This window comes from Hyperolius riggenbachi, chromosome 10 (assembly GCF_040937935.1).
Source record: "Hyperolius riggenbachi isolate aHypRig1 chromosome 10, aHypRig1.pri, whole genome shotgun sequence".
Taxonomy (NCBI): domain Eukaryota; kingdom Metazoa; phylum Chordata; class Amphibia; order Anura; family Hyperoliidae; genus Hyperolius; species Hyperolius riggenbachi.
Genome location: NC_090655.1, coordinates 51541289 through 51561701, shown reverse-complemented (window position 1 = coordinate 51561701; position 20413 = coordinate 51541289). Strand labels below are relative to the sequence as shown.

Here is a 20413-nt window from a genome sequence, read left to right as displayed (position 1 = left end):
GCAGAATTCAATCTCTCTTCCAGAGGAGAAGATAGTTTCCCTAAAGTTTTTGTTGATAGAGCTTCTCAAGCATCGCTATGTTGCAGCCAGAAAATGTCTGTCAGTGATCGGAATAATGTCTTCTATGATACCAATGGTGTGCTGGGCCCATTGGAATCTGCGCCAGTTTCAGATCAACTTCCTAAAGCAATGGAACAAGGTGGATCTGGGTCAAGCAATTTGGCTTCCATGCAAGGTGAAGAAATCTCTCAGATGGTGGTTGAATCGGGACAATTTAGGTCGATCCAGGCCTCTGCAACAACCGCATTGGGCCATAGTGACGACAGATGCCAGTCAGTTAGGCTGGGGTGCTGTTTATCACGACATGTATATCCAGGGTGTCTGGAGCCAACGCATGAAGGTAGTTTCCAACATCTTAGAGTTGAGAGCAGTTTATCTGGTGCTGGAACATTTCTTACCTTATCTAAAAGGGAAACCAGTATTAGTGAAAGTGGACAATGTCTCGGCTGTATCGTACCTGAAAAGACAAGGGGGAACTCACAGTATGTCTCTGATGAAGGAGATGTCTCAGATTATGGAGTTGGCTCAAAACAACTTTCTGGATCTATCAGCAGTGTATCTCCCGGGGTCACAGAATCTGCAGGCGGATTTCCTGTCAAGGAACCAGGTGGACAACAACGAGTGGTCCCTGCATCCGAGAGCTTTCCAGCAGTTAGTGCGGACATGGGGTATGCCTCAGATCGACTTATTTGCCTCGGCAAAGAACAACAAGGTACCCCTTTACTTCTCGAGGGGTCTGGACCGGAAGGCGTTGGGCATGGATGCCTTAACTCAAGTGTGGCGTTTCAAGAGGGCGTACGCCTTTCCCCCAACTCCTTTGATTTTCAAATTTCTTCAGAAGCTGAGTCACCTAAAATTGACAGTGTTAGCAGTGATACCCTGGTGGCCGGCAAGGCCCTGGTTTCCGCTGTTACTGCAGATGAGTACCCAGGATCCCATTCCCCTTCCGGATCTGCCCAACCTGCTATCGCAGGGAATGGTGTTCCATCAGAACCCTCGGTCTTTACATCTAATGGGGTGGAATTTGAGAGGGCTAGGCTGTTAGCGGAAGGTTGTTCCCCTGAGGTAGTGTCTACATTGTTAAAAGCCAAAAGACCATCCACAGTAGCTTCCTATGACAGAATATGGAGGAAATTTACAGAATTTTCCATTCAACGAAATTTTAACGTCAATGACTTTAATGTATGCAATCTGTTGGCTTTCTTACAGAACGGACTGGAATTGCCCCTGGCATATTCTACGTTAAAGAGGCAAGTTTCAGCAATTTCCTCAATCTCAGGAGTTGTGTGGGCAGAGAAGCCCTTGATTAGACAGTTCTTTAAAGCAGCAATTAAACTGAAGCCACCAGTTAAGCCAAGATTCCCCAAATGGGACCTTCCATTAGTTTTGGATGTCATGACATCTTCCTCAGAGTGGCAAAATCATTCTGCTTCATTAAGAAATTTAACATATAAGACAGCATTTCTGATTGCAATTACATCGGGACGAAGGATGTCTGAATTACAAGCCCTGTCATGTAAGGAGCCCTTTTTAGTGTTCTATGACAATTCGGAGTGCCACAAGGATCAATCCTATCCCCTCTGCTGTTTGCAATCTACATGTTGCCACTCGGTACACTTATCCAACGACATGGCCTGACGTACCACTGCTACGCCGATGACACACAGCTATACCTGTCCTTCAAACCTGGTGGAACAGACCCTACCCCAAAAATAAACTCTTGCTTAGCTGAGCTTCAGGCATGGATGAATGATAACTGGTTGAAACTGAATGCTGACAAAACTGAGGTCCTGTTTGTCCAAAGCCAGTGCTCGCCATCAAAACAGCTCTATCCTAAAGCAACACCAATCAGGATTGGGAATTCAGACATAAACAGCTCCAACCTTGTGCGCAGCCTTGGCGTACTAATCGATGGGGAATTGAGTTTCAGAAACCAAATTTCATCTGTAGTTAAATCTTCCTTCTTTCATCTGAAGAACATTGCAAAGATTAAACATCTGATTCCCCCAGAGGATCTTCCAACCCTAGTCCACGCCTTCATCACATCACGGCTGGACTACTGCAATGCCCTTTATGCTGGCCTCCCCAAAAAAGACTTGCGTCGCCTGCAATTAGTGCAGAATGCTGCTGCCAGATTGCTAACAAACCAGCCTCGCCACTGTCACATTACACCGATCCTTCGCTCACTGCACTGGCTACCAGTAGAATGGAGAATACTCTTCAAGATTGGACTGCTGACATTCAAATCCCTGCACAATCTGGGCCCTGGATACATGAAGGACTTGCTGAAGCTGCACCACACCTCTCACAACCTCAGATCAGCAAGTTCTATAAACTTGGTCACTCCCAGAGTGCACCTCAAAAAATCTGGAGACAGAGCCTTCTGTCATGCTGCCCCTACTCTTTGGAACTCCCTACCACACCCAGTAAAGACAGCACCATCCCTGGAGCTATTCAAATCCAGACTGAAAAGCCACCTGTTTAGCCTGGCATTTCCAGATTTATAAAATTCTTCCCCTGTACCACGATGGTCGGAGCCATGCTTATGCGCTTTGAGTCCCACGGGAGAAAAGCGCTTTACAAATGTTATTTGTTGTTGTTGTTGTTGTTGTTGTTGTATGACGACAGGTTAGTACTTTATCCTGTGCAATCTTTTCTTCCAAAAGTAGCCTCAGTTAGACACATAAATCAGGAATGGACTCTTCCAAGCTTCAGACTACAGGAAAATCCGGAGTCTTTGCATCCCTTGGACATTCCTTCCCTAGTCAGGGCATATTTGGAGGCTACCAAAGACTTCCGGGACTCAGATCACCTTTTTATAATCCCTTCTGGTCACAGGAAGGGAAAGGCGGCCACTACAAGAACTATTGCAAGTTGGGTTGTGAACTCGATCCAAAAGGCATATAAGTCTAAAGGCTTAGAGCCTCCACAGGACATTATTGCCCACTCTACAAGGAGTGTGTCCTCCTCATGGGCAGCTTACAGTAAAGTTTCTTTATTAACTGTGTGTAAGGCAGCCAATTGGGCCTCTAACCATACTTTTCTTAAGCATTATTGTATTGACTTTGCAGCCCTTTCTTCTGTTAATTTTGGGAAAGCTATTATTTCCTCTGCTGTCAGTAATGCTATTTAAGGATGTATTATGTTTTTGTGTGAATTAAATTGGGTGATTAGCAGCATACCCACCCATGGTCTGTCTAGTTATTGCCCATACGTATGCTGACATGGTAAACACCAGGGAATATGGAAAACTGTATACTCACCTTCGGTAGTTTTCCTTTCCTGGTGTTTCCCATGTCAGCATACGGGCCCGCCCTATGCTGTCGGCTCGTTCTAGTTACTTAGAATGATGGCATGGGGCTAGTCTAGGCTATTTAATATCTAAGGACGTCCTACTAGGGCAAAGGAGGTGGGGCTTTGCCCATACGTATGCTGACATGGGAAACACCAGGAAAGGAAAACTACCGAAGGTGAGTATACAGTTTTCCATATTCCAATGAGAGAGTTCTCATTGGGGCGTTCTGTTTGCTTGCCACTGACAAAAGCTCTGCATGTACCATTTTCAGGGCGATTTGCCCTGAATGGAAGGTATAGGGAAATTGCAAAGCGCTTGAAAAAGCAGTTTGTATAGCGATTTCCCCAGCGCTTTAATGAATAAATACATTGTATTCATTTCCGGGGGCAAAGTAATCTGGAAGTGATTTAAATAATTGCTCTGCTAAAGAGCTTACAGAAGCGCTTATAACACGCAGAGCGATAGCACAATGCAATGTGAACAAGGCCTTAGTGCTTTTTGGCCAACAGAGCTTTCTGAGAGCTTTTTAAGAAATGCTCCCATTGACTTACATTAAAATTGCAGTAAAATCGCAAGATTTTACCACAATTGTGATTTTACCGCGATTTAAATGTAAGCCAGTGGGAATGTTTTTTTTAAAAAAAGCTCTCAAAGCGCTGATGGCCAAAAAGCGGTCAGAAAAGCGCTTATAGTGTCTGAGCCCTTAAACCCTACTGACAGGTGACGGGTATCACATTGATGGTCTTGTTTCAGTGGCATCTGTCAAGGGGCGGGATTCATTATGCAGCCAATGAGCTTTGCAAGGTGATTTACTGAATGCAGGAATTTGCAGTGGCTGAAGTGAAACTTTTCAGGATTGGCAGCAAACAATTTAACTGAAGCAGAATTTGTACATTTTGGTTAGACTTTCAAGCACTTCATGCACTTATGGTGGTCATAAAATCCAATAGGCAGTAATGAGTGCAGACAGACAGACCAATCTGTTCTCTGAATTCCAGACTCGTCAAGTGCGCACTCCACTCATCAGACAGGAAGATGGAAGCCGAATGCGGGATTTCCAGCCCAGCGACTTCTGTAACAAGTAAGCAAATTAATGCATACTGTACACATCTTTTGATAGAGATCTATAAAAGCTATTTCTATCCAATATATGTGGCAATGCACAACGCACCCGCCTCACTGAACGTTGCATAGGTGTCCCATTGCAGGGTTGCAAGCCGCAATACAGAGCAGCTGTTATACCGCAAGGCACCACTGAACAGAGCCTGAGGTTGTACATTGACTCGTGTTATACAGGTGAAACTTGAAAAATTAGAATATTGTGCAAAAGTCCATTTATTTCAGTATTTCAACTTAAAAGGTGAAACTAATATATAAAAAGGATTCATGACATATGATACAAGATATTTCAAGCCTTTACTAGTTATAATTTTGACAATTGTCTTAGGCACCGGTCACACCAAAAACTGCAAAACGGCAGCAATTGAGTGATTTTTCCACAATTAACACGGAAAAATCACTGGACACTGTAGCGGTTTGGGAGCGATCGCGATTACCGCTTCTATACATGCTAATCTCGATCGTTCCGGAAGCGCCGGCAAACCTCTGCATGTAACATGATTGCGGTTAACGCGGCAGTGAGAACACTACCATAGTGTTATATGTGTTAGCTTTTTTTAAAAGCCGCTAGCGGTTTGCCTTGAGCAGGAATCGTGCGATTCCCTCTCGTGTGAATGGACCCAGAGGAGTTTTTCTGAGTGTTCTGAGTTTTTGAATCTGCTGCTAGTGTTATCCTATGTGTCTGTGCACACTGGAGCAATGAGGTTTTGTAAAAAAAACCCATAGCATTACATTGGGAAGAGCTTTTAGAGGTTTCAAAAGCTCTTCCCAATGTAATGCTATGGGTTTTTTTTACAAAACCTCATTGCTTCAGTGTGCACAGACACATAGGATAACATTAGCAGCAGATTTAAAAACTCAAAATGCTCAGAAAAACTCCTCTGGTGTGCACCAGGCCATACAGCTTATGAGAACCCCAAAAATTAAAAGCTTAGACCATTAGAATGTGAAAATGTTGAATATTCTAGGATCAGTTTCAGGCTCTAATCAGCTAATGAATCCAAAACACCTGGAAACGGTTCCTGTTTCATATATTGGTTTTACCTTTTAACCCCTTTACGTACCAGCAGTCTCTGGCCCCTTAAGGACCAAAGACTGCTGTTACCACAAAACGACGCCTCCCGACAAATCGCCGCACATACCAGCTGGTCACACTGCTCCTTCATCCCCGTAGGCCCCTCTCTCTGTGCCTTTGTCAGCAGCCACTTGGATGTTATCCATAAAAGCAGAAAGTAGACAAACTGCAGATTTTATTGCAGGATTTAGCAGATGCATTTCACTCGTGGCGCACCGAACTCAACTACTTCCGCCTTCCGAGTTTGAAGTGCAATTCCGAGTCTCAGAGGGAAGCAAAGAGCTGTAGCCCCGTAGTCAATCATTAAGTGAATTTCTGCATAGCAGAAAATGCTTGCAAATATGCACAAAATGTTAAATGGCTCGCACAAAAATCACTTTGCTATTCCAATGCGATTTTATGTTCCTTATTCCCCTGTACTGTATGCGAATCTCATGCAATGCTATCCTATTAAAAATCAAAAATGCATGCAAATTGCTAATGTGTGTGTGTTTGAATGTAAATATTTGTCAATGAAATCGCATGAAAAACATACTTAGGCCTCAAACAAAAAAAATACAGAAACGCACATGGCAGAAAGCGCATGGTGTGCTACTTGCCTCAAATAATTTTTTTACTACAGTTCATCATTGTCTGACCAATCCTCATTCTAATATGGTTGTAAGTAGTGCTTTGTAGATTTCAGCAAGAACTAGAGAGACTCTTGGGGCGCCCAGTATCAGTTTTGCTAAATAGTGCAGATATTTAAATTTTTTTTTGCTCATATAATTAGAGCAACAGAAATGCTGTTGCCCCCGTGAGCCTGTGGAAAACCGCAGGGTTTCTATATACTTTAGGGCTCATTCACGCTCGAGGCGTTTTCAGGCTTTTTTCAAGTGCAGGCGATTTTTAAACTCGCCCCCAAAACGCTTGTGCAATGAATCTAGTGAAGGTTCATATCGACGCGGTTTGTGCGTTCAGCAAAGCGGTACCTGGACCATTTTTGGGGCTATTTTGCTATAATGGAAGGTATAGGAAGAGCGCTAAATGCTCACAAAATCACTTTGTGCGGTGATTGAGTTTGCGTTTTTAAGAATAAATACATTGTACTTATAATTTTCCGGGTCAAAGAGTTCACTTCCTAACTTGCGTAAGGGAGTAAATTACAAAACCGCTCTGGAAAAGCGCTTTTCACAAAAAACAGAATGCCCACCCAAGAGCTGGGAATCGGGGGGGAAAAATTGCGACAAAAAACCTGGAACGCTAACGCGAGCAGAACGCAATGTGAACGAGCCCTTAAAGAGGACCTTTAACCCACGATTGAGCTTAATTCCGATCAGTAGCTGATACTTCCTTTCCCACGAGTAATCTTTACCTTGCCTGGCCTGTATGGCTAGTCTTGTAGTGAAACCCCTCCCACAATGTGATATCCTGACAGTTTGCTGTCTGTGGACCTCATTTCATTGTGGGAAATAACAGCTTTTTCCAACTGCCAAGCAAGCAATACCTCCCTCTGTGCATAGAACTCTCAGTAATGAACATTCACCACAGATCACCTGACAGAACTAAAGATGTCACCACCAATGATACATTTCTCGATGTAAATCAGGGAGAGGAAAAGATTTTACAATGGACTACTCTGAGGAAATAATTTCTAAACAAATATTGTGTTAAAAAAAAAAATTAAATTGCTTTTATCATCACTGCCTTTCCCACTTGAGGACCGCAGTGTTAAATCTCCCTAGTGACCAGGCCATTTTTACTTAATTGGGCCACTGCAGCTTTAAGGCCAAGCTGCAGGGCCCGCACAAAACACAGCACACAAGTGATTTCCCCCCCCCTTTTCCCCCACCAACAGAGCTCTCTGTTGGTGTGGTCTGATCGCTCCCCCTAGGTTTATTTTTTTAATGTAAATATTTGTATTTTTTAAATAAACATATTTAAATATTTTCCCTAACTCCCTCCCTCCCCCAGTCAGCCTATCACGGTCGATCGCTTCTGTGTCGCCTAGGGGGACAGCCGTGTCACACGGCTGTCCCCAGTACAGCGCTGCCTTAGATCGCAGCGCTGTACTAACCTATTAGACAGCGGTTTTGCCGTCTAACAGTCTCCCGAGCAGCGATCGCTGCTCGGAGACTGAAGGCAGGGAGGTGCTCCGCCCCCAAGCAGGAGATACGCGAGCAGCGTTCATGCAATCTCCTGCTAGCCCCATAGAAGACAGCATGGGGCGGTCCTGGTGCTGCCGCACAGCTTACGCCAATTGGTGTGGAGCAGTCGGCAAGTTTAAATACAAGTTGCCAATCTTTTGAAGGAATGCAGAGAATGGTTCCACATTCCGTTACAGCGGTAGAAGACTTTGTGGAGAAACACATTCCATCTAGAATAACAGATCCTATCCTGATGCTATCCTAACCTGGAAATTCAATTACTGGGCAGAGTAATTCTTTACTTCAGCCATGTAGCGGGGATAGGAAGCGAGGAGAATGTTCCCAGTGTCTGGAGAATAGAACAGATACATTTCACCTCTTGCACTTTTTTATTCGGTTTCCTGAAACTTGGAGTCAGTGTTATTTCTTGTACAGGTGTAATAATACAAGGAGGAATATGCAAGACAGACAGCAGTCATTCCCTGCAGTGCTCAGATTAGTAACAAATTTGGATGTTAGCAGAATGACAGTGTGCCCAGCACTGTAGCGGCAGTGAGCGAGGTACAACTGTTTACACAGGAGCGAAGTGGTAGTGCTGAAAGACAGCTCCACAGCACAAACCCTTGCTCCTCAATTAGGCCTCATTTACACTTGGGGCTCATGCTCAGTGCGGCTCTGCGTTGCATGTCACTCCTGGGGGGGGGGGGGGGGGGCTTGCGATCCCATTCATTATATTCAATGGGATCGCCGGCCGATTCACCCCGAAAAGCAGGCAACCATGCAGTCTATGCACTGTCTGCAGTCCCTGTGATCGTGTTTCCATATGAGCAGCTGAAAGCATGCATATGGAAATAAGCCTTTAGGGCTCATTTCCAGAAAGCGCGCTAATGGAAACGTGATCGCAGGGACAGCGGACAGTGCGTAGACTGCACTGTCTGCTGTTTCCATTGATGCGCGGCGATTTACAGCTGATCCACAGCGCATGGTTTGCTGCATTTCAGGGCTATTCAGCCCGAGATCCCATTCAGTATAATGAATGGGATCGCAAGCTCCACCCCCAGCGTATGACGCACAACTCAGAGCCGCGCGGCTCTGTATTAAGTGTAAACGAGCCCTAAGGGCTTGTGTCCATATAGTGCACTTTCGGGGCCTCTGCACTACATGGACATGAGCCCTTAGTCCGCTTCTGTCCGCTTTTTGTCAGAACATCAATGTTACAGATTGATACACGTTGCTGAAACGCGGACAGAAGCGCAGTAGTGTGAATGAGGCCTAGTAGCTACTAGCAAAGCAGGATCATCCACAAGGCACTCTAGGCGGGTGCCTAGGGCATAGTGGGTGTCAAAGGGCCTAACTGCCACCTTCTCTCACCCCCTCCCACTTCAGCTTGCCAAAAAGACTATCGGGAGTTAGAGCTAATACCTTGCCTTGGGGCCCCATTATGTCTTAATTCTTCTGTCTTCTAGTAACTACTAACTCACCTGAAAGACATTTCTCACGTTTTTTCACTCTTTTAGACTTAATACTTCATCCCTGGTTACTGCTTCCCCAGCAGAGAATCCTCACTTGACTCCACCCACATCCTCCCACCCTTCTCTTCTTCACACCACAGGAAATAGATTGGAAAGGGTAACATTGTGCTCAGAGGGAAAGACAAGCTGGTTCCCACTCCCAGCTCCTTAGTGTCCTGAGGGTGACTATAGGATAGACTGAGAAGTTTAGACAGCTCATGGACCTCACCGGCAAACACCATCAGACATTGGCACAGGAAAACAGTTTTGCACACCCATCCCGCCTGATACAAAAACATTATTACGTTATTGTGTTATTCATTTTTTTTTTAATGTGCATTCTCAAATCTTTCTGCATTGCACATCACGTGCCCCATAACATGCGTAAAGAGTCTTCAACAGGAATTTAATGAATATTTTGCTGTGTTCTATATCCTTCTTATGGGGTACTACTGACCTCGGTAAGAGGTGGAAAGCACTTTAAAGTGGACCTGAACTCTTGCACAGGACAGAAGGAAAACATATAGAAATGTATGTCTATAGAGAGCTTAGTCTGTCACTAATTCATCTGTGACTAATCACAAGTTGTAATTTGATCTCTCCCTTGTGTCACCTGACTGCCTTGGCAGTGCAGCTAATTTGTAAACACATGTTGTTAACCCTATGTCTGCTTCAATTAAAGCAGAAGTACACACACTACAGATTTATTGGAGGATCTGTATCAGCTGTAACAAATTATTTAAAGGTTATTTTGCTGTTGCTTATCTTTTAGAGCAGGGAGCAAGTCCTGAGTTCAGGTCCCCTTTTAAAGCTGTAGGTAGCAGAAGAGCGTGGTTTGGAGCTCAGAAGTGTGAATCAGCAGCATTAAAGTGGATCCAAGATAAACTTTTACTCATTGCATAATTGTGTTCCTTTCATATAGTTTATAGGGCATTCCTCAAGCCAAATAATCTGTTTTTTTTTTTTGTTTTTTGTTTTTTTCATTTTATTACTCTCATTCCCTATAAACTAAACAAGCCGCGTCCACAGCTTCTCCAGAGTGCCTTGGTACTCTAAGCCTTAGTAGCAAGGGCTTATGGGAGCTCAGTCTGGGCAGGAGGAGGAGGCTACTAGCCAGAGATTTCAGGGGGAGGAGGGGAGGGGACTGAATTTACACAGGCAAGCTGATCGCATCTCCAGCCCTCAGTCTGTGACAATGTGACAAACAGAACATGGCTGCCCTCATTGTATCACAAGAATAAATAATCCTAAACGGTTGAAGCTGTTTGCAGCTAGATTTGCTGTGTAAACTATCTAAACTTTAGATAAGAGATATAGACAAGTTATTTGCAGGGCTGTGGAGTCGGAGCAATTTTGGGTGCCTGGAGTCGGGAAACAATGCACAGACTCCGACTCCGACTCCTAATGAATTTGGAACTGTAATTAAAATAGAAAATATGATAAAATGTTCTATTTCTCAGATAATGGTCATTAAAAATGTGTGTATATATACAGTAATAGCTGTGCTCAGTCAACAAAAATGAAATAAACCAATCAAAATTAGTTACTTGTGCTGCTTCAATAAAGCATTCCCCGTATTTTTAAAGTCAGATATACATATCTGATTGTGAGTGTATATATGATGTGTACACAGGAATCTCTTATATATATACTAAACAACTTCTATCTATGCTGTAAGAATAAAGCCTGATGTGTAGCTGTGTCACTAATAGATGGTCAATGAGATGGAAATAATTCTGCATTAATGCTGGTTTATGCAAATGTATGCACGCTTTGCTCAGGAAATCACATAATTTGATATGTTAAAATTTGGTTTGGTGACTACAAATTAAAGGGTACCTGAGACGGATGAAGAGTGTTATACATACCTGGGGCTTCCTCCAGCCCCCTTCAGGCTAATCAGTCCCTCGCTGTCCACCTCCACCACCTGGATCTTCTGCTATGAGTCCCGGTAATTCAGCCAGTCAGAGCAGTCTGGCTACGTGCCGCTTCCACAGCCAGGAGCGTTCTGCACTTGCGCTATAGTGCTGCGCAGGTGTAGTACACCCCCGGTGGCGGAGTGTGTGCATGCGCACTACACCAGACTGGCTCAAGTACCTGGACTCATAGCAGAAGATCCAGGTGGCGAAGGAGGACAGCGAGGGACGGGAGGAAGCCCCAGATATGTATAAAACTTTAATTTCATCTGTCTCAGGTTTACTTTGTTACACAGTAGTACTATACTCTACATATGCACTCCCCACAGAGCTGCAGGGAATCCACTGAGAATTTTGTGCACATTGAACACAGAGGTGTTGTCTATCTCCCATAAACCTGGTTCAGATTGTGCATGAAGTATGTGTAATAGAGAAAGAATCTCCTCATTCCCCTGCAGAGTACCTGCACATCATTCTTACATGTACCCACAGTTACATTGCCTAGGGCCTGATAGATGTTCTTTGTTCCGGTTTGTACCTTTTACAAGTACTCTTACCAAGGACTAGTTTTAGTCTAAAGGGAATAAATATAGTAGTCTACATATCCTTCTCACTTCAGTTGTCTTGTAAAATTCCTAAGCGTTGGCAGTTAAGAGACGAATTTCACGTTACATACTGTTAATCAACAAAATTGTAATATGCAAATTAGAGGAGTCGGAGTCGGTGGAATCCTAAACTGAGGAGTCGGAGACGGTGGATTTTTGGACCGACTCCACGGCCCTGGTTATTTGTTTTAGTTACTTCTCGGATCCACTTTAAGTCCTGTGTGCAGGACCTGCCACTTCTGCCACCCCATTTCATCCTAGCATAAGAGACGGGCTCATGACCGACGCTGGTGAACTTTTTCCCTCCCATCACCTTACTGGAATCCATTGTCTTTTCACACGTGGGAAACCAAAACATTTTACTGTCTTCAGCGCGTTTCTTCTTCCTCTGAAGCAATGTACTGAATTTATTACAACCCTGTGAAAGAAGTTTTACACTCTTGTCTCCTGTGCCACTCGCTGAACTGAACACAGTCCAGAGTAAATCAACATAATGGCTCGTTGGCTCACATTGTTACTGGAAAGTTTTATATTCTATATTGTCTGTATATTTACAGCAGTTAACGGGAACTCAGCAGTTTCCTACATTAGAGCCCATCTACAGTCACAGCTCTATAACTGAGGATCTAATGGCTCAGTAATCAGTGCTCGAATGTTACCAAACCTGTGTGTAAAAGGAGGCTTCTACAGCTAAATGTTATTGCGATACCACAGAGATGATCTTGGCGTTATATCCTTCCCACCCTTAGATATCATACTATATAGTATGCAGGGTCGGACTGGGACATTATGGGCCCACCGGGAAAGAATTGGCCTGCCCTCGCCTCCCCATTTTGGGCTCACATACGCATGTACTCTAGAAATTTTTCACTATATATACATAATTTTGGGTGTCACCGCGCACTAGAACATGGGTTCGGTCATAATGGGTCATGGGCAGACTTAAACATACACAAAATAACAAAAAAATACACAAAATAAGTAGCTATTCACAGAGATACATTTTAGATAAAATAATCAATTAGTTACCGTACATGCCTCATGATGATTCATCAAGTAGTCAAGTGCCGCAAAATAAAAATATGAAGTAATCAAACGCCTCCAGATAAAATAATTAAGTAGCTAGGTGCCTTACAATGAACAAAATAGCCAGGTGCATCAAAATAAAATAATTTAGTAGCCAAATGGGCCCTGTATACATAAATTAGCAATGTTCCCCAAAAAACAGAAGTGGTCATATGCCCATATATATCAGTTTTAGGTAGCCAGTGCTGACTAGGGTGGGCTGGCTGTCTTGCTGGGTGGCCTTAGAGTATGCTGGGCCTGAGGCAAGTGTCATATGAAGGGCCTAGAGCCTGAGTATAGTTGTCCCCAGTATAGGTAGCAAGTTATAGGTGTCCCCATTATAGGTAGTTAGCTATTAGGCACCCCCAGTATAGGTAGCAAGATATAGGTGTCCCCGGTATAGATAGCAAGGTATAGGTGTCCCCAGTATAGGAAGTCAGTTCTATAGGTGCCCTTAGTATAAGTAGCCAGGTCTGTTGGTGCCCCCAGGTATAGGTAGCCAGGCCTATAGGTGTCCGTCCCCAGTAAAGGGAGGGAGGTCTATAGGTGTCCCCAGTTTAGGTAGACAGGTCTATAGGTGTCCCAAGCCTGGAAGGGGGTGCAGTGGGCACAGAGGGGAGGAGGGAAGCCTCCCTCACCTGGAGCCCCCTTCCGTGCTCTCCCCCCCCCCCCCCCCCCCCCCCTCCTCTCCAAAATTGCAGCCAGCCAGCGTGGCTACGAGCGGGAATCACTCACTTACCGAAAGTCAGAAAGCTCTGCGTGCCGCTGCTGGTCTGGTCTTTTGCACTGCACTGTCTGATCATGCTCTCACAGGAAGTACAGTGAGAGCGTGATTGGACAGTGTCAGTGCAGAAGACAAAACCAGCGGCACGCAGAGCTATCGCTCTCGGCAAGACGTTCCCCCGCTGCTGCCGCTGGCTGCAATTCTGGAGGAGGGAGAGTGGAGGGGGGGGGGGGGCCCTAGGTGAGGGAGGGGGGAGGCTTCTGTGCCCCTCTCCTTTTCAGCACTGGGGCCCCTGGAGGCAAGAGGCCCACCGGGAAAATTCCTGAGCTCCTGGCGGGTCTGTCCGAGCCTGATAGTATGTGATCTGCAGCACAATTTCAACTTTAATTATGTGCATCAGTATGTTAAATTATGTTATGCGATATTTATTATTTATTTATCCAATGTGTGTATTTTTTATACTGAGTAGCTTTCTTTGCTATTATAGGCACTGTTATTGGCCTTAGGAAGCGGGCTCAGACCCGCAAAACGCGGTGCCTGTGCTAAATAAGAATCTTTTGTAAATTAAGATTTCATCATTGAGGTAAGATACCTCGTTTCCCTTTTTTGTTTTTAAACTGTTTTCAGAAGCTTTTATTCAACCAGGGCGTCTCTTCCCCCTTAATGATCAAGACACAGGAACATTTTCTTCCCCACAGCGGTGAGACTCTTGAACTCCCCCTAAGTGCCCACGGCCCCCCCATAGTTGCACCTTCTATGCTGGGCACACACAATGCGATTTCCGATTCGATTTTCCGATTCTATCCTCTTATCTAGTTTCATTCACTTGTATGAGAAATCGATCGGTAAACAATCGAGAATAAGATCGGACTTGATGGAAATTATCTATCGAACCATCTATCTAACACGAAATTGTATGGTGTGTATACCTAGCATTAGTCTGCTCCCCTTACTACGAAAGGATTTATACATTATTCTGTATCTTTTGCACTCACTGTGTCTACTGGTGTGTTTTGTCTATCATTGTTTGCATTGTTATTGTTTTCTTATTGTCATACTGCTGCTGCTGTAAATTATTTATTTTCTTTGGATTGTCAGTGTGTCATTGACGGTGCTTTTCCTGCCATGGTGCCCTGTTGTTGCTAAAACCAATTCCGGGCATGACCCAGTCATGCTTGGCCAAATAAACAGATTCTGAAATGATCACATGACCAGACACACCAAACTAACAGTTAGGGCCCTTTTCCACCAGCGCTGGCTGAATCGCAAAAACGCAAACCGCTAGCGATTTTACAATCGCTACGGTTTGCTTTTTAACATAGGAATCGCGGTAGGTCATTTCCACTACCGCGATTCGTTTTTTACTTGATCGCGATCGCCGCGGAGCGACTTTTGCCGCGATTTTGCTATGCAGTGCATAGCATAGCAAAATCGCGGCCGCGAACGTCGGGGAATCGCCGCTAATTGCGATTCAGCAATCGCTAGCGTTCAGCGTGAACGCTAGCGATTGCTAGTGGAAAAGGGCCCTAAATTCGTTTTTTTTTTGTCTGTGGGAGGAGCTACTGCTGCGGCTCGCATTGCATCATTCCATTTTTAAAACTAAGGGAAGGCACAAACCAAATATCTCCGACATGAGTGTAGCCTTCAGCAGTGGCAGTCAGTGGTACAGGGGAATTATTGCTTCTCGTACAGGAAGTAGCCAGTGCGAACTCCTTAGTAGCTTAGTCAGTGCTGTCCAACTTCATGGTCAGGGGGTGTGTCTAGCACCAAATTTTTTGGCTGGAGGGAGCAAAGCATCAATGTCCTGGCTTTGGGGGGGGGGGGGGGGAGGGGGGGGGGGGCAGAGCCAGGCACAAACAAAAGGTGAGCCTGACACAAAAAATAGTCTGGGCAATTAAGTGCGGCCTGAGGGCCACCAGTTGGACAGCCTTGAGCTAATTTAACACTTTTTAATCTTTTATTGGCATGATCCAACTCTACCTTTTCCATAGGCTATGAGGGCAGGCCATGGCCAGCACCAGCACACTGGCTCTAGCATCATGCTGGTGTATAACATTATTACGTGGTGCCGGCTTGGGAGGCTCCCCTATTTGACAGTGGAGTAGAAATGTTTCTGGCTGTAACATGTCAAAAAATCTGACCAACAAACTACATACATTTTTGCAAGTTTACTAGGATCAGGTTCACTTTAACCTCCTCCCGATTGCCTCATGCTGATCAGCGGTGGGAGTTTTTTTTATTAATACAAAAGAAAAAAAAAAACGAACAATGGCAGCAGCAATCACATACCTCCAAAAGAAAGCTCTATTAATGACAGGAAAATGAGATAAAATGCATTTAGGTGCCAAGTTGTATGGCTGAGCAATAAACTGTTAACGTTACAAAGTGTTGAAATGTAAAAAATTGCCTGGTCACTAAGGGGGTATAAGGGCCCTTTCACACCTAAGCGGGAATCATGCGATTCCTGCCAAAGCGCTAGCGTTTTTAAAAAAACGCTAGTGCTATATTAGTCTATGGCAGTGTTCACACTTGAGCGATTAGCAATAATAGCGGGGGTACCGCGATTATCGCTAATTGCAAACGTGTTGCATGCAGCATTTTTCCGGCGATTTTGAAGCGATCGCCATTAGCATATATAGAAACGCGATCGCTCCAAAAAACGCAAATTTGTACAGTGATTTTTCTCTGTTAAGTCGCGGAAAAATCACCCACAGAAAACGCTACCGCAAATCGCTAGTGGCTAGCAATTTTTAGGTGTGAATGGGCCCTAAACCTCTGGTCCTTAAAGAGACTCTGAAGCGAGAATAAATCTCGCTTCAGAGCTCATTAATAGCAGGGGCACGTGTGCCCCTGCTAAACCGCCGCTATAGCGCGGCTTAACGGGGGTCCCTTCACCCCCAAAGCGACCACTGCAACACTTGGTCGCAGATTTGGTCGTGATTTATTGCTTCCTGGAGGCAGGGCTAATGGCTGCAGCCCTGCCTCCAGTCGCGTCTGTCAGCGGCGCATCGCCGCCTCTCCCCCGCCCCTCTCAGTGAAGGAAGACTGAGAGGGGCGGGGGAGAGGCGGAGATACGCGCTGACAGACGCGCGTGGGGCAGGGCTGCGGCGGTTAGCCCTGCCCCAACCAGGAAGCGCTCCCCGGGTGTATCGAGGGGGATTTGGGGGTAAAGGGACCCCCGTTAAGCCGCGCTATAGCGCACGTGCCCCTGCTATTTATAAGGTCTGAAGCGAGATTTATTCTCGCTTCAGACTCTATTTAAGAGGTTAAGTTAAGCTAAGTGTCTTTGCGATGATTCCCTCCCTGCAGGTGTCATGACCATTACATCATCAGGATGACAAATTTTCATAAAGAAGACGACTTTTAGAAGCTATATGCAAACCAGTCCTTTGTAGATCTAAACCATTGTTTCATACCATGTTTGGGGGACCACTGGTGACCTTTGGCATGTGCCAGGTAGAGTTGGGCCGAACGGTTCGCCGGCGAACCTGGTTCGCGCGAACCTAGGTGGTTCGCGTGCGGGTACCGCACGCGAACTTTATTGCGGAAAAGTTCGCCCCATTGCGGTTCGCCCCATAATGCACTGAGGGTCAACTTTGACCCTCTACATCACAGTCAGCAGGCCCAGTGTAGCCAATTAGGCTACACTAGCCCCTGGAGCCCCACCCCCCCTTATATAGGCAGGCAGCGGCGGCCGTGGCCACTCGTGTGCCTGCATTAGTTAGAGTAGGGCGAGCTACTGCAGTCTCTCATAGGGAAAGATTAGTTAGCCTTAGCTTGTCCCTGGCTGCATACCTGTTCATTGATCCTGCCACTGCATACCTGTTCATTGATCCTGCCACTGCATACCTGTTCATTGATCCTGCCACTGCATACCTGTTCATTGATCCTGCCACTGCATACCTGTTCATTGATCCTGCCACTGCATACCTGTTCATTGATCCTGCCACTGCATACCTGTTCAGTGATCCTGCCACTGCATACCTGTTCATTGATCCTGCCACTGCATACCTGTTCTGTGAACCCACCACTGCATACCTGTTCTGTTCAGTGGACCCGCCACTGTATACCTGTTTAGTGAACCCGCCACTGCATACCTGTTCTGTTCAGTGGACCCGCCACTGTATACCTGTTCAGTGGACCCGCCACTGCATACCTGTTCTGTTCAGTGAACCCGCCACTGCATACCTGTTCTGTTCAGTGGAGTTTGGTGTGTCAGTGTGAAGCAGTACCTTAATTACACTCCCTGATTGATGTATACACATGCAAGATGTTTTAAAGCACTTTAGGCCTGTCATTTAGCATTCAATGTGATTTCTGCCCTTAAAACGCTGCTTTGCGTCAAATCCAGATTTTTCCCGGTGACTTTTGGCGTGTATCCCACTCCGCCATGCCCCCCTCCAGGTGTTAGACCCCTTGAAACATCTTTTCCATCACTTTTGTGGCCAGCATAATTTTTTTTTTTTTCAAAGTTCGCATCCCCATTGAAGTCTATTGCGGTTCGCGAACTTTAACGCGAACCGAACCTTCCGCGAAAGTTCGCGAACCCGGTTCGCGAACCTAAAATCGGAGGTTCGGCCCAACTCTAGTGCCAGGTGTCACCTTGATGTGCATTTATGGTTAAATTATTTCCACTTCCATGATAAATCTACGAATGAGAGATTCTTATGGCTGTTTTTTGCAGCACTGGGCTGTGCAGGCTTTTCAGCCTCCTACACAGCCCAGCAAAGGAGCCCAGCGATCGGACTCCCCTCTTCTTTTTTTGGCCCTAAGGGGACATGCCGCCGGAGGGGTCCGATCTCTGCAGCAGTTTGTTGTTGTTGTTGTTGTAAACAAAGGGGATTTATTTTCCCTTTCATTTAAAAACATCCTGCTAGCCGCGATCGGCGGCTAGCAGGCTAATCACGGAGCTCCGCACCGTGAACGGGCAGGGAACGATAGCGTATGCACGCGGGCCGCAGCCGTTCCCTGTGAAACTGCAGCCGGACTTGATGCCCATTGGCGTTAGGTGGTCCTGGGGCTGCCGCCGCGTTCACGCCCATTGGCGTAAGACGGTCTTTGAGTAGTTAAATTCAATGAGTTAAAAAGTTTGGGAGTACACTAGGGTTAGGTAGCCCACATGGCCTCAGAACCTTTTGTGGTTCAGTTAATGGACACCTGAACTGACCCCACAATTGTTAGCACACAACACTGTGTATATTCCGGAGTCCTGATACTACCAATGATTTAAATGTACTGATCACGTTTCTCCATGAGTTCTCCTGAGCATAACCATCCCTCAGGAGAACTCATGGAGAAACGTGATCAGTTTGATCAGCTGGTTCTGATCTTGCTGTGATGACTTCCTGGTTTTACACATGATCATGACCGGCTAATCAGAGCCTTACAAATCTGTCAGCTGATTAAGCTAATCACCTGCTTCTCTGTGAGTTGTCCTTAGCATTGCCATCCCTACTGATTGGAAACTGGTCGTTTTCCCCACTCAGCAAAAGTCCTTGTATCCTAAAACAAATGCCTCAGGGAAAAGGTGTAGTTGTCTGGCATGTGTACGGTACGTCCCCAGGAGGTTTGTGTGGAGTGACTGAGGAGCAGCAGTGTGGGATAGTGACAAGTAAGCTGGTCTGAGCCAGCATGGAGGGGGCAGGGTTGCAGGATACCTGTCCACTTTAATGTCACCGCTTCTGTCACACACCACAGCTGCAGTAAAATGGATTTCAGCTAAACTTGCCATCTGGCAGTTGCAGCAAAGTATTTTGTCAGAAGGATGTAGATTTTAAATTGCGCTTTTTATGTAGAAGTGAAGAAACTAGATCTAGGCCGGAGTCTGCATTTTACTGGAAAGGAGTTTACAGCAAGGAGCCTGGTTTAGCCTTGCAGAACCATAACATGGTTTAATTGCGCCCTTGGCTTTCCCTGCAGTCTGCTGCACTTTTTCTGGCCTCTCGCTGAGGCATGTGAGAACATCAACAACCGATCGGCTTTTCAGGCAGTAGAGTTTTTAATAACCTGTAATTGACCTATGCAGGCTTATGATTTAAAGAACAGACCTAATCCTTTTTTTCTCTGCCTGAACTTCACAGCTTCCAGCTGGTGACCCCCGGACATCTGAAATGTTTATGTACAAAATGTCTTCTCTAGCCTTAGAATGGGTCTTCCAGCTTGCAGACGCTCATATTTTATACACATTTGATGATGAATGGTCCTTCATGTGCGCAGATCTACAGGAGTAGGAAGCAACAGTTGTTTTTAGTTTTGCTTTTTTTTTGGAGGCCAGGGAAAGCTGGGCTTTGAGTAGAACCCCAGACGATTCATAAAATTCTTCTGTGGTCCAGAACTTTCCAACCAAACTTAAAAGAACCATGTGAGCAAGCAGTGTGGTAACTACAATTCAAAGGGCCCCGCAGTGAAACTGAGGCCACACCAATGTTCACACCCCTTCCATTGCCTCCACGTGGTACCCTTCATGGCCTTGGGGCCATTATGATCTTTATACCCATAACAAGTGTAGCCATAAAAACACCTGATCTGAAGTATAGTCCCCTGTATCGGAGGAAGGGAAGGTTAGTAATTGGGGGCACCCCACAGCTCTGATTCCCCCCGATTGCAGGAGCTGGTCCCCTTTAGTTTATGCCTCTGTCTGTGAGGTTTTCTAAGCCCACATTCAGATACTTTGGGAGTTAGAAGATTCTCTGGATCATCCAGAGACTTCTGTCCATCGATGAGTCCCCTGCAGCATGCACCTGCTCAGTAGCACAGACCCGCATTGGGCTTCACCCGAAAAAGCTGAGCTCAATCGGTGCTACTGAGCAGGTGGCTTTTGTACGTGCCATAGCACAGAATCAATAAAGCTTGCCTTTTTCTGACGAAGCCTGAGAGGGTGTGTGCTACTGTGCTTGTGCAAGCACCTGCTCTGCACT

The 20413-nt window shown here is 45.6% G+C and overlaps 1 long non-coding RNA gene across 1 annotated transcript in view; it reads left to right on the top strand.

Moving 5' to 3' along the window:
• Nucleotides 1-20413, top strand: part of LOC137535593 (uncharacterized) — a 139697-nt gene that overhangs the window by 10241 nt on the left and 109043 nt on the right. The window contains exon 2 of the long non-coding RNA XR_011024415.1: nt 4354-4436. This is a non-coding gene — a long non-coding RNA (uncharacterized lncRNA). The remainder of the gene's footprint in view (nt 1-4353; nt 4437-20413) is intronic.